The sequence below is a fragment of the Triticum aestivum genome, chromosome 4B (genome assembly GCF_018294505.1).
Source record: "Triticum aestivum cultivar Chinese Spring chromosome 4B, IWGSC CS RefSeq v2.1, whole genome shotgun sequence".
NCBI classification, from domain to species: domain Eukaryota; kingdom Viridiplantae; phylum Streptophyta; class Magnoliopsida; order Poales; family Poaceae; genus Triticum; species Triticum aestivum.
Window position 1 is genome coordinate 77,003,830 of NC_057804.1, and position 12,682 is coordinate 77,016,511.

The following is a 12,682-nucleotide window of genomic DNA, read 5'->3' on the forward strand; positions in this document are numbered from 1 at the left end:
GCATGCAGAAGTGCCTGCTGCCGCAACTCGGCCGCAATATCCACGTGTATGTGGACGACATCATGGTGAAGACCAGGCAGCACCTCACGCTCCTCGACGATTTGAAGGAAACATTCGCCAACCTCCGCGAATACAAGGTCAAGCTTAACCCGGAAAAGTGCGTCTTCGGTGTCCTGACCGGAAAGCTACTCCGCTTCCTCGTCTCGGAACGCGGCATTGAGGCGAACCCGGAGAAGATCAAGGCCATCGAGCGCATCCGCAAGCCGGCTCGGCTGCGCGATGTCCAGAAGTTCACCAGATGCTTGGCCTCGGTCAGCCGGGTTCTAAGCCGGCTGGGCGAGAGGATGCTACCCCTATACCAGCTGATGAAGAAGACGAGCCCGTTCAAATGGAACAACGAGGCAAACGAGACCTTCCAAGACCTCAAGCGCATGCTATCCACCGCACCAGTCCTAGCCGCGCCGACCGACAAGGAGCCACTGTTGCTCTACATAGCCGCGACCTCGTGGGCGGTCAGCACGGTGCTGGTGGTCGAGCGACCAGAGAAGGGCAGGGTCCAAGCCGTCCAGCGCCCAGTCTACTACCTGAGCGAGGTGCTCTCCATCTCCAAGCAGAACTACCCACACTACCAGAAGATGTGTTACGGCGTGTACTTCACCGCCAAGAAGCTGAAGCAGTATTTCCAAGAGCACGTCGTCACCGTGGTTAGCACAGCGCCTATCGGAGAAATCATCAGGTGCCAGGACGCCTCTGGCCGGGTCGCCAAGTGGGCGATCCAGCTAGCGGGCCACACCATCCTCTACGAGCCCCGCACCATGATCAAGTCTCAAGCCCTGGCCGACTTCCTCGTCGACTGGACCGAGACCCAGTACTTGCCACCGCCCCCCGACTCGACGCACTGGCGCATGCATTTCGACGGATCCAAGATGCGACTCGGCCTGAGAGCCGGCATCGTACTATCGTCCCCGAAGGGCGACCAGCTCCGCTACGCGCTCCAGATCCACTTCGCCGCCTCCGACAACGTCGCCGAATACGAAGCTTTTGTGCACGACCTCCAGCTTGCCAAGGAACTCGGCATCCGGCGCATCCTGTGCTACGGCGACTCAGACCTGGTGGTGCAGCAGTACTCTGGCGAATGGGACGCCTGCGACTCCAACATAGCAAGCTACCGCTTCCTCATCCAGAAGTTGTCCGGATCCTTCGAGGGCTGTGAGTTCCTCCACGTCCCGTGCATGGAGAACGAAGCAGCCGACACGCTCACCAAGATCGCCTCGTCCCGACAAGCCATCTCGTCCAGCGTCTCCCTCGAGCACCTGCGCAAGCCATCAGTCAAGCCATCGCCGGACTCCGAGTCCATCCACGTTCCAGACGACCCGGCCGCACCTCAGGCCGGCCCGGAGGCTGCTGAACACGGCCTGGGGGCTGCTCAGCTCAACCCAGCCACCATCACCCCGGACCCGGCCGTCGCCATCCATGACCCGGGGGCTGCCGACTCCGAACCCACCCCAGTGGCCGTCTTCGCCGTGGTTACGGCTCCATCTTGGGCCCTTCCAATATCAGAATTCATGGAGAACGGGGTTCTCCCCATGGACGAGACCGAAGCTTGGCAAGTGCAGCGTCGGGCATCCGCCTACAGCATCATCAACAACAAGCTCGTCAAGTGCAGCTCCACCGGTGTGTTCCAGCGCTGCGTCAAGCAGGAACAGGGCATTGACATCCTCCTCGACATTCACCAGGGCGAGTGCGGGCACCACGCCGCATCGCGATCCCTAGTGGCCAAGGCGTTCCGCCACGGTTTCCACTGGCCCACGGCCCTCCAAGATGCCAAGTCGCTCGTCCTCAAGTGTGAGGGATGCCAGCGCTTCAGCAAACATAGCCACTAGCCGGCGTCAACACTCTGCACCATACCGATCGCCTGGCCCTTCGCGGTCTAGGGACTCGACATGGTGGGACCCTTCAAAACCGCTCGAGGCGGCATGACGCACCTGCTGGTGGCAGTAGACAAATTCACCAATTGGATCGAGGCAAGACCAATCAAGAAACTGGATGGGCCAACAGCTGTTCGGTTCATCAAGGACATAGAGGTGCGCTACGGCATGCCGAACAGCATCACCACCGACAACGGCACCAACTTCGCCAAGGGCGCGCTCGAGCAATACTACTCTGTCTCCGGCATCCGCCTCGACCTGGCCTCCGTTGCACACCCGCAGTCCAATGGGCAGGTCGAGCGGGCCAATGGACTCATCCTGTCCGGCGTCAACCCACGACTCATCGAGCCACTCATCCGCTCACCCGACAACTGGCTTGACGAGTTGCGGGCCATTCTCTGGAGTCTCCGCACCACACCGAATCGATCGACCGGGTTCACCCCGTTGTTCCTCGTCTATGGAGCTTAAGCCATCATCCCGACCGATGTCGAGTTCGACTCGCCGCGCGTCGCGATGTACACCAAAGCCGAAGCCAGAGAAGCCCGTGAAGACAGCATCGACCTGCTCGAAGAAGCACACCTCCTGGCGCTCAGTCATTCGGCCATCTACCAGCAAGGCCCGAGGCACCACCACAGCAAAAAGATCAAGCCCCTCGCGTTCCGCGAGGGTGACCTCGTCCTCCGACTCGTCCAAGAGCAAGCAGGGCATCACAAGCTGTCCCCTCCATGGGAGGGCCCATTAATCATGAGCAGGGCTTTGCGCGACCGCAACGCCTACTACCTCATCGATGCACGCAAGTCAAGAAAGCGCAAGAAGGACACCACCAGCGAAGAAACGACCCGACCATGGAATGCAGAACTCATCCGCCCGTTTTATGGTTAGCCGCATGAGTGTATGTATCGTTGCCTTTTGTAAACGCATGAAACAATGGGGTTCCCGAATGAGACTCGGGGGCTGCCTTTTGTCGACAAATTTATTGTGTCCCTATCTTCCTGCATCACTATGCCATGAACCCGGCCACCTATCCGACACACTTGACCCGGGGGATCGGGGGCTGGCCGGCTCGGTCGCCACCCCGTCGCCTTAGTTGGTGATTCCTGATATAGTTAGGATGTCGCGGTCCCCCACTTCACCCTAAAGCCACAGATCCAGCTTTTTGGCTGTCGGCTGGCATGCACAACGGGTCAAAGCTCCTTTACGCTTCATACACTAAGTCAAAGGCTGCCGGATCAATCAACCCGGCCCGCGGCTCATCAAATAAATAGCCGCACGACCGACTGCTCACCAACCGGCTTCGCGGGATTGCCGCCAACCGGCCCAGTGGGTGTTTCGCTCGCGCTCAACATTTCGAAGGGCCCAAGTCCTGCGTGCTCCTCTCGAAGAATTGAACTCCTTGTCACGTTCCGAAGCCTCGTCCGTCTGACTCATGCGGGGTGGTGGTGGTGGGGGGGGGGGTGAGAAAGGAAAAGAGCATGAAATCGGTCCAAAAACGGAAGGCAAGAGCGAAAACACTCATGACATTCGCACACAAATATTTAAGAAAAGGCCCACGGCCCGAGTTCAATACACCCTAAAAACCCCCAGTGGGTGGGTGGACCTGCTACTTAATTTTTTTACATAGAATGTCTCAGGCATCTCTAGCGCCGCGTCGCGACGTCGATGGCTCTCCCGTGGCGGCCTCTGGGTCCAGCGAGGCGCCGGTGTCCTCCTCGGCACCTCCATCGCGGTAGACGCCCGTCTCCTCCGAGCTCCCCTCCGGATCATGGAGAAGCAAGCCGTAGTCGTCGCTGTCCACGACCCTGCCGTCTTCTGTCGTGGAACTCGTCGTGGAAGGCAAACTCGGTGATGTAGCTGGCTCGGGAGGCAATTCGGCCGGCTTGCTCATGCAAGAGCTGCTCCGAGCCGGCCCACTGGCCCATCAACGCATCCAGCTGCAGGTCCGGATGCCAAGACAACGCGAACCGGAGCGCCATCTCGGCACCGGCATGAGCGGCGGAGACGCGCCACTCGCCAAGCCGGTCCGTCCCCATCTCAAACCAATGCGCCAGGCGCGTGAAGCTGCTCGGCTCGATGGAGTCCGGCCAAAGGGCCGCTGTCATCGTGGTGCCGGCGTGGGACAGCCGCCCCATCTGCGTTCCCAAGACCCGCAGGCGGGCCTCAGCGGCAGCGATGATCTCCAGGAAGGTCTAGGCCACCCGCGGATCCGTCCCGGACCCAACGACGCCAGTTAGGTTGTGCTGATAGAGGACGGCTTCCTCCGCCAGCCGCTGCATCTTCGGGAAGGCCCCTACCACAAAAGAAGAAGCATATCAGAAGAAGAACAACAAGGAAGAAAGGCCGGATCCCGACCCGGCAAAATGCAAGAAAAAGCACTTACTGGACAAGGACTCTTCCAGGTGCTGCGCTTCGAGCAACGTACCATGCCGCTCCCGCTCAATGGCGCGGTCGCGCTCCTCAAGCGCCTTCTCCAGGTCGTCCGCCTTGGCAAGGGCCGCCTTCAGCTCGGCGTCCTTGTCGTCAACCGCCTTCTCGGTCGCCTCACGGCGACGGGCCTCGTCCTGATGGGCCCCCTCAGCCGTGGTGACCTGCCCCCGCAGACGATCCACCTCGGCCTGGAGCCGGCCCTTGTCATCGGCCAGCTAGCCGCGCTGCTGGTCTGCCTCCACCAGGGCCTGCTGTGCCTCCACCACCTTGGCGGCTTCCGCCTTAAGGAGCTCCACCTCGGCCTTGAGGTGGCTCTTGTGACCCGCCAGCTTCTCATGCAGCCGGTTGGCCTCGTCAAGAGACCACCGGGCCACGGCCGCCTCCGCCCTCGCCTGCGCCACCTCGATGCCAAGACGGCCGGTGTCGGCAACAAGCCGGTCATAGTGATGACCGGCCCGGAGCAGACGAGTCCTCCAGGACAGCACCTCGGCTACAAAAAAAAGAAGAGTTCAGCAAATGTGAAGACAAGACTTAAGATTTGGCCCAACTGTTACACAGTTGGCCTGAATCTCGATGGCTACACCCAGTGGGTGCACTAGCGCCCCCCACTAGAAAAGAGCACAAGGATACCTGCGGCGATGCGAAGCTCCTCCTCCTTGGCAGCGAGATGCTCCTTGAGCTCTCGGTGCTTGCCCAGGTGACGGTTGTAGGCGGTGACCCGAAAGGCGTCGAGATGATGAAGAAGGCAGAAGTCAGAACAAGGCCAACGCTCTAAAGATTCGACCCAACTACTACGTAGTTGGCCCAAACCTCGGGGGCTACACCTAGTGGGTGCGCTAGCGCGCCCCCACAAAGAAGAAATCGCAAAAAAGGAAAGGCTTACCAGAATGGCGCGCTCCAGGTCGCGCGTCCGCTCCACCTCGGCCTAGGCGAAGGCCTCGAGCCGGTCCGTCCGGCCACGAAGACGGCGGCTGACGGTGTCTAGCGCCACCTCCTCCTGGGTCTGAGGCCCGAAGACCACGGCACCCCCACTCCGTGCCGGCTGCGGCGCGGTGGCCCGACGCCCTCCCTACCGGGGCACCAAGGCGTGCTGCCCGCTGGCCGCTCCCAACGCGGCCAACACCTTGTCTGTCGCCCCTCCCGGCGCTGTCGATGACCCGGACGCCGGGACGCCCTGCGTCGCCGCCTCCGGTCCGGACGCCGGGACGGCCTGCTCCGCCACCACTGGCCCAGTTGCCGGGGTGGCCTCTGGCACTGCCGCCCGCGGTGCCTCCTCTAAAACCGGCGACGCCTCCGGCACCACCGCTCGCAGCGCCTCTTCCAAGATGGCGCCGCCTCCACCACCATCAGCCCCCGCTCGCTCGACCATGTCGGCCCACGACGGGGTATCATCCCCCACCTCCACGACCTCCCGGTCGAGGATCACCACCTCAGCCCGGCCTCCACGACCGCGCTCCCTCACTGACGACGGCTCAAAGACTGTCGCCGCCACCATCGTGCCCTCCGGCATCTCGCGCCAAGCCGGCTCCGCGCCGGCTCGCGCCCATGTGATGACCCACAAGTGTAGGGGATCTATCGCAGTCCTTTCAATAAGTAAGAGTGTCGAACCCAACGAGGAGCAGAAGGAAATGATAAGTGGTTTTCAGTAAGGTTTTCTCTACAAGCACTGAAATTGTGGGTAATAGATAGTTTTGTGATAAGATAAATTGTAAAGAGTAACAAGTAATAAAAGTAAATAAGGTGCAGCAAGGTGGCCCAATCCTTTTTGTAGCAAAGGATAAGCCTGGACAATTTCTAATAATGACAAAAACACTCCCGAGGTCACATGGGAATTATCGTCAAGCTAGTTTCATCATGCTCATATGATTCGCGTTCGTTACTTTGATAATTTGATATGTGGGTGGACCGGTGCTTGGGTACAGTCCTTACTTGGACAAGCATCCCACTTATGATTAACCCCTATTGCAAGCATCCGCAACTACAACAAAAGTACTAAGGTAAACCTAACCATAGCATGAAACATATGGATCCAAATCAGCCCCTAACGAAGCAACACATAAACTAGGGTTTAAGCTTCTGTCACTCTAGCAACCCATCATCTACTTATTACTTCCCAATGCCTTCCTCTAGGCCATAATAATGGTGAAGTGTCATGTAGTCGATGTTCACATGACACCACTAGAGGAAAGACAACATACATCTTATCAAAATATCAAACGAATACCAAATTCACATGACTACTAATAGCAAGACTTCACCCATGTCCTCAGGAACAAACGTAACTACTCACAAAGCATATTCATGTTCATGATCAGAGGTGTAATAATATGCATTAAGGATCTGAACTTATGATCTTCCACCGAGTAAACCAATAAGTATCAACTACAAGGAGTAATCAACACTACTAGCAACCCACATGTACCAATTTGTGGTTTTGGATACAAGAGATGAACTAGGGTTTGAGAGGAGATGGTGCTGGTGAAGATGTTGATGGATATTGACCCCTCCCGATGAGAGGATCATTGGTGATGACAATGGTGATGATTTTGAAGGAAATATGCCCTAGAGGCAATAATAAAGTTATTATTTATTTCCTTATTTCATGATATATGTTTATTATTCATGCTAGAATTGTACTAACCGGAAACATAATACATGTGTGAATACATAGACAAACATAGTGTCACTAGTATGCCTCTACTTGACTAGCTCGTTAATCAAAGATGGTTAAGTTTCCTAACCATAGACATGAGTTGTTATTTGATTAACGGGATCACGTCATTAGAAGAATGATGTGATTGACTTGACCCATTCCGTTGGCTTAGCACTTGATCATTTAGTATGTTGCTATTGCTTTCTTCATGACTTATACAAAGTTCCTATAACTATGAGATTGTGCAACTCCCGTTTACCGAAGGAACACTTTGTGTGCTACCAAACGTCACAACGTAACTGGGTGATTATAAAGGAGCTCTACAGGTGTCTCCGAAGGTACATGTTGGGTTGGTGTATTTCGAGATTAGGATTTGTCACTCCGATTGTCGGAGAGGTATCTCTGGGCCCTCTCGGTAATACACATCACTTAAGCCTTGCAAGCATTGCAACTAATTAGTTAGTTGCGGGATGATGTATTATGGAATGAGTAAAGAGACTTGCCGGTAACGAGATTGAACTAGGTATTGAGATACCGACGATCGAATCTCGGGCAAGTAACATACCGATGACAAACGGAACAACGTATGTTGTTATGCGGTCTGACCGATAAAGATCTTCGTAGAATATGTGGGAGCCAATATGAGCATCCAGGTTCCGCTATTGGTTATTGACCGGAAAGGTGTTTCGGTCATGTCTACATTGTTTTCGAACCCATAGGGTCCGCACGCTTAAGGTTTCGATGACAGTTATATCATGAGTTTATGAGTTTTGATGCACCGAAGGAGTTCGGAGTCCCAGATGAGATCGGGGACATGACGAGGAGTCTCGAAATGGTCGAGACGTAAAGATCGATATATTGGACGACTATATTCGGAGTTCGGAAAGGTTCCGAGTGATTCGGGTATTTTTCGGAGTACCGGAGAGTTACGGGAATTCGCCGGGGAGTATATGGGCCTTATTGGGCCATACAGGAATAGAGGAGAGAGGCCGAAAGGAAGGAGGCCTGCGCCCCCCCTCTGGTCCGAATTGGACAAGGGGGGCAGCCCCCTTTTCCTTCTCCTTCTCCTCCTCTTTCCTTCTCTCCTACTCCAACAAGGAAAGGAGGAGTCCTACTCCCGGTGGGAGTAGGACTCCCCCCTTGGCGCGCCTCCTCCCTAGGCCGGCCGCCTCCCCCTTGCTCCTTTATTTACGGGGGCAGGGAGGCACCCCAGAGACATAACAACAATTGATCCCTTGGATCTCTTAGCCGTGTGCGGTGCTCCCCTCCATCATAGTCCACCTCGATAATACTATAGTGGTGCTTAGGCGAAGCCCTGCGACGGTGGAACATCAAGATTGTCACCACGCCGTCATGCTGACGAAACTCTTCCCCGACACTTTGCTGGATCGGAGTCCGGGGATCGTCATCGAGCTGAATGTGTGTTGAACTCGGAGGTGCCGTACGTTCGGTGCTTGGATCGGTCGGATCGTGAAGACGTACGACTACATCAACCGCGTTGTCATAACGCTTCTGCTTACTGTCTACGAGGGTACGTGGACAACACTCTCCCCTCTCGTTGCTATGCATCACCATGATCTTGCGTGTGCGTAGGAATTTTTTTGAAAGTACTACGTTCCCCAATAGATTTCCCCCTCCCAGAGGGAAGTGTCCCCGGCAGAATAGCTCTGCCGGAGCTCTAGATTGGTTCCGCCAAGGTTCCGCCTCGTGGCGGCGGAGTTTCGTCTCGTAAGCTTGCCCATGATTTTTTTCAGGATAAAACCCTTCATATAGCAGAAGAAGGACACCGGGAGGACACCAGGGGGCCCAGGAGACAGGGGGCGCGCCCAGTAGGGGTGGGCGCGCCCCCACCCTCCTGGACAGGGTGTGGGCCCCCTTAGTGTATTTCTTCTGCTCAATAATTCTTATTAATTCCAAAAATAAGTTTCGTGGAGTCTCAGGTCTTTTGGAGCAGTGCAGAATAGGTTTCCAATGTTTATCCCTTTTTCAGGTAGAATTCCAACTGCCGGCATTCCCCCTCTTCATGGTAAACCTTACAAAATAAGAGAGAATAGCCATAAGTATTGATATATAATGTGTAATAACAACCCATAATGCAATAAATATTGATATAAAAGCATGATGCAAAATGGACGTATCAACTCCCCCAAGCTTAGACCTCGCTTGTCCTCAAGCGGAAGCCGAAATCGAAAAATATGTCCACATGTTTAGAGATTGAGGTGTCGATAAAAATAAAATACGGACATGAGGGCATCATGATCATTCTTATAACAGCAACATATATAGATTTTGACATATGAATTCTTATACTCAAGTAACAATCAATTCACAATGTCAAGCATGGTTAAGAAAATTCATTGGAGCTAACAAACTATAATCTCATTCATTGAAGCAATTGCAATTTATCGTAACATCACAAAGAGTCAAGAATAGAGCTTTTCAGCACGTCCACATACTCAACTATCATATAATCTTCTACAATTCTAACACTCACGCAATACTTGTGGTTATAGAGTTTCAGCCGGACACCGAGAAAGATAGGGGCTTATTGTGTTGCCTCCTAAAGTATTCACCTTTAGGTGATGTCAACAATAACAGTCCATGCAAACGAACACCCAATTGGATATATACATCATGATCCTTCAAACACGAGGAGCTTGCCAAAGGATAAAATGAAAAAGGGAAAGGTGAAGGTCACTTTGACTCAAGCATAAAGTGAAAAGCAGTAAAGTAGAAACATAAAGTTAAAGATAGGCCCTTCGCAGAGGGAAGCAGAGGTTGTCATGCACTTTTAGGGTTGAATACACAAAATCTTAGTACGAAAGAACGTCACTTTATATTGCCACTTGTGTATGGACCTTTATTATGCAGTCCGTCGCTTTTATTGCTTCCATAACATGATCGTATAAATCTTATTTTCTCCGCACTAATAAGTCATGCATATTTAGAGAGCAATTTTTATTGCTTGCACCGATGACAACTTACTTGAAGGATCTTACTCAATCCATAGGTAGATATGGTGGACTCTCATGGCAAAACTGGGTTTAAGGATAGTTGGAAGCACAAGTAGTATCTCTACTTGGTGCTAGGAATTTGGCTAGCATGAGGGGGAAAGGCAAGCTCAACATGTTCGGAAGGTCAATGACAATATACTTTAACTGAGATGTGAGAAAACATAAACCATTACGTTGTCTTCCTTGTCCAACATCAACTCTTTTAGCATGTCATACTTAATGAGTGCTCACAACTATAGAAGATGTCCAAGATAGTGTATTTATATGTGAAACTTCTCTTTCCTTATTAGTTCCTATTAATTGCAATGATGACCAAAACTATGTTTGTCAACTCTCAACAACTTTTAAGCCTCATACTTTGTATGTGTGAAGTTGTCACTATCCATAAGATCAATAGGAACTCTTTTATTCTTTTTATTCTTTCTATTTTCCTCAAGATCATAGCAAGAAAACAAAGCCCTTGACTCAACACTAATCTTTATTATAAATAGCTCACGGACTCGATTACATAAAGAGATCACAAAGCAAACTCAAAACTACTTGATATCAAAACTTCAAACTACTAGATCGAGATACTACTAAAAGGATTGCACTAAATAAAATGGTAAAGATAGGAGTGTGATGGTGATACGATACCGGGGCACCTCCCCCAAGCTTGGCAGTTGCGAAGGGGAGTGCCCATACCCATATAATTATGTCCTCGGAGGTGATGGAGGTGGTGATGATGATGATGGATAATTGCACATTGAGCATAAAAGCTCCTCCAACTTGTGGATAATGCCCTTGAGTCCGGCGATATGATCCTTCAACAAAATATTCTCCTGTGTGAGATACTTGTTCTGTATGCGAGCTAACTCAATCATCTTGAAAGCTTCAATCTCAGTTGGAGTAAAGAGGTTAGGTAAGGGTTAAGGGATGTCTTCTTCTTTCACTGCCGGGGCTTGAACCTCCATGGCTTCCTTGATCACTTCATCCTTGTTGATCTCTTCTGGTTCTTCCCTTTTCAGCTCTATCTTCAATAGCCAAGCATCCTTATCTTTATATTTGAAGGAGGGTGACGCCATGGGGCTCTAGATCTGTAACAGAAAATAGCTCGAAAAAAAAATTGAGGAAATTTGCGTGGTACGGTGGTCAAAACTTTCGGGAGATTATATAATGAATTTTTACCGACCAAAATACGTAACATGCAAGAAAACGGAGTCCAGAAGGCACATGAGGTGTCCACGAGACAGGGGGCGCGCCCAGTAGGGGTGGGCACGCCCTCCACTCTCGTGGAGGCCTTGTGTCCTTCCCGGACTACTTCTTTCTTCCTAAAATTCTTAAATATTCCAAAACTGGTAGAAATTTCCTTTAGAATTGTTTTGGAGTCGGTTTACTTACCATACCACATATCTATTCCTTTTCGGAGTCTGGAACATTCTGGAAAGTGTCCCTTATGTATTCCTCCGGGGTTACGGTTTCAATAATATTAGTTTCAACATTAGTAGGATTACCTGAAATATAATATTGTCAGGACCCCGACTCGATGTCACATCGATCTAGCTGGTAACACCTCATATCACTTTGTGGCCTCACGCACGGTATCCCCACGGGTGTCGTCTTACCTTTTCCCGGGACCGTTTGCGCCTTTTGGCTCACGTATATGATAGTGTCGCTAGCATCCATATGATAAGGAGCCCGGGATGACATGACTAGTCGTAAACCCAAAGTGGCACAGACTTACAGGGACAGGCATCCATGACCCAGCTTCGAACGTGTCGGTCATCAGCAAGTGGGTCCGGGCTGTAGCACTGGGCTAGCAGGACTCCGGTAAACCGGGCTGTAGCGGGCTAACAGGACTCCGGTACTCAAAGCGTGACATTTCCCCAAAGGGACAGACACAGGAACGAAGAAGGACACATGCCGGCCAGCCTAAGTGTTCCAGAGCAGTAGCAAGCTACCATGGCTCAGCGGTAACACTAGGAGACATTTCCCGGTAAGAGAGGCCACTAAAGATAAACAACTAGATAGTCAGATCCCACACATACCAAGCATTTCAATCATACACACAATATGCTCGATATGTGCAAATACAACGAAGCATCACAACATGACTCTATGACACAAGTACTTTATTTAAGGCTCAGGGAGCCATACATAACATACACAAAGGTACGGGTCTCACGACCCAACATACAAGTCATACAGTCATACAAGCCAGCAGCGGAAGTACATTGTCTGGGTACAGACAACTAGTAAAATAAAAGAGGCTTGGAAAGCCTAGCTATACTACGTGGTCCATCACAAGCTCAGGGTCACCACCTGGGTCTTTAGCCTACTCGTTGATGTCAACGTCTACATAGAACCCATCAGAAGGGGTTGCAGCGTCTTCTGTAAAAAAATGTAGATTATAGCAACATGAGTACAAAGGTACTCAGCAAGACTTACATCAGATCCTACATACATGCTTAGTATCAAGAAGGGATGGTGGAGTTATTGCAGCAAGCCAGCTTCGACTCTTGGCTAGGCTATCCTACGATACCCCAACTTGAAATGTTTTGCGCACACGAGTCCACTACTCACCACTTCAATACACTATCGAGGATCCACCTCCGTCTTCCTACGGAAGAGCCATCCTCGGCACTCACACTTATCTTGAGGCTTTTAGTAGTTTCCATTTACTT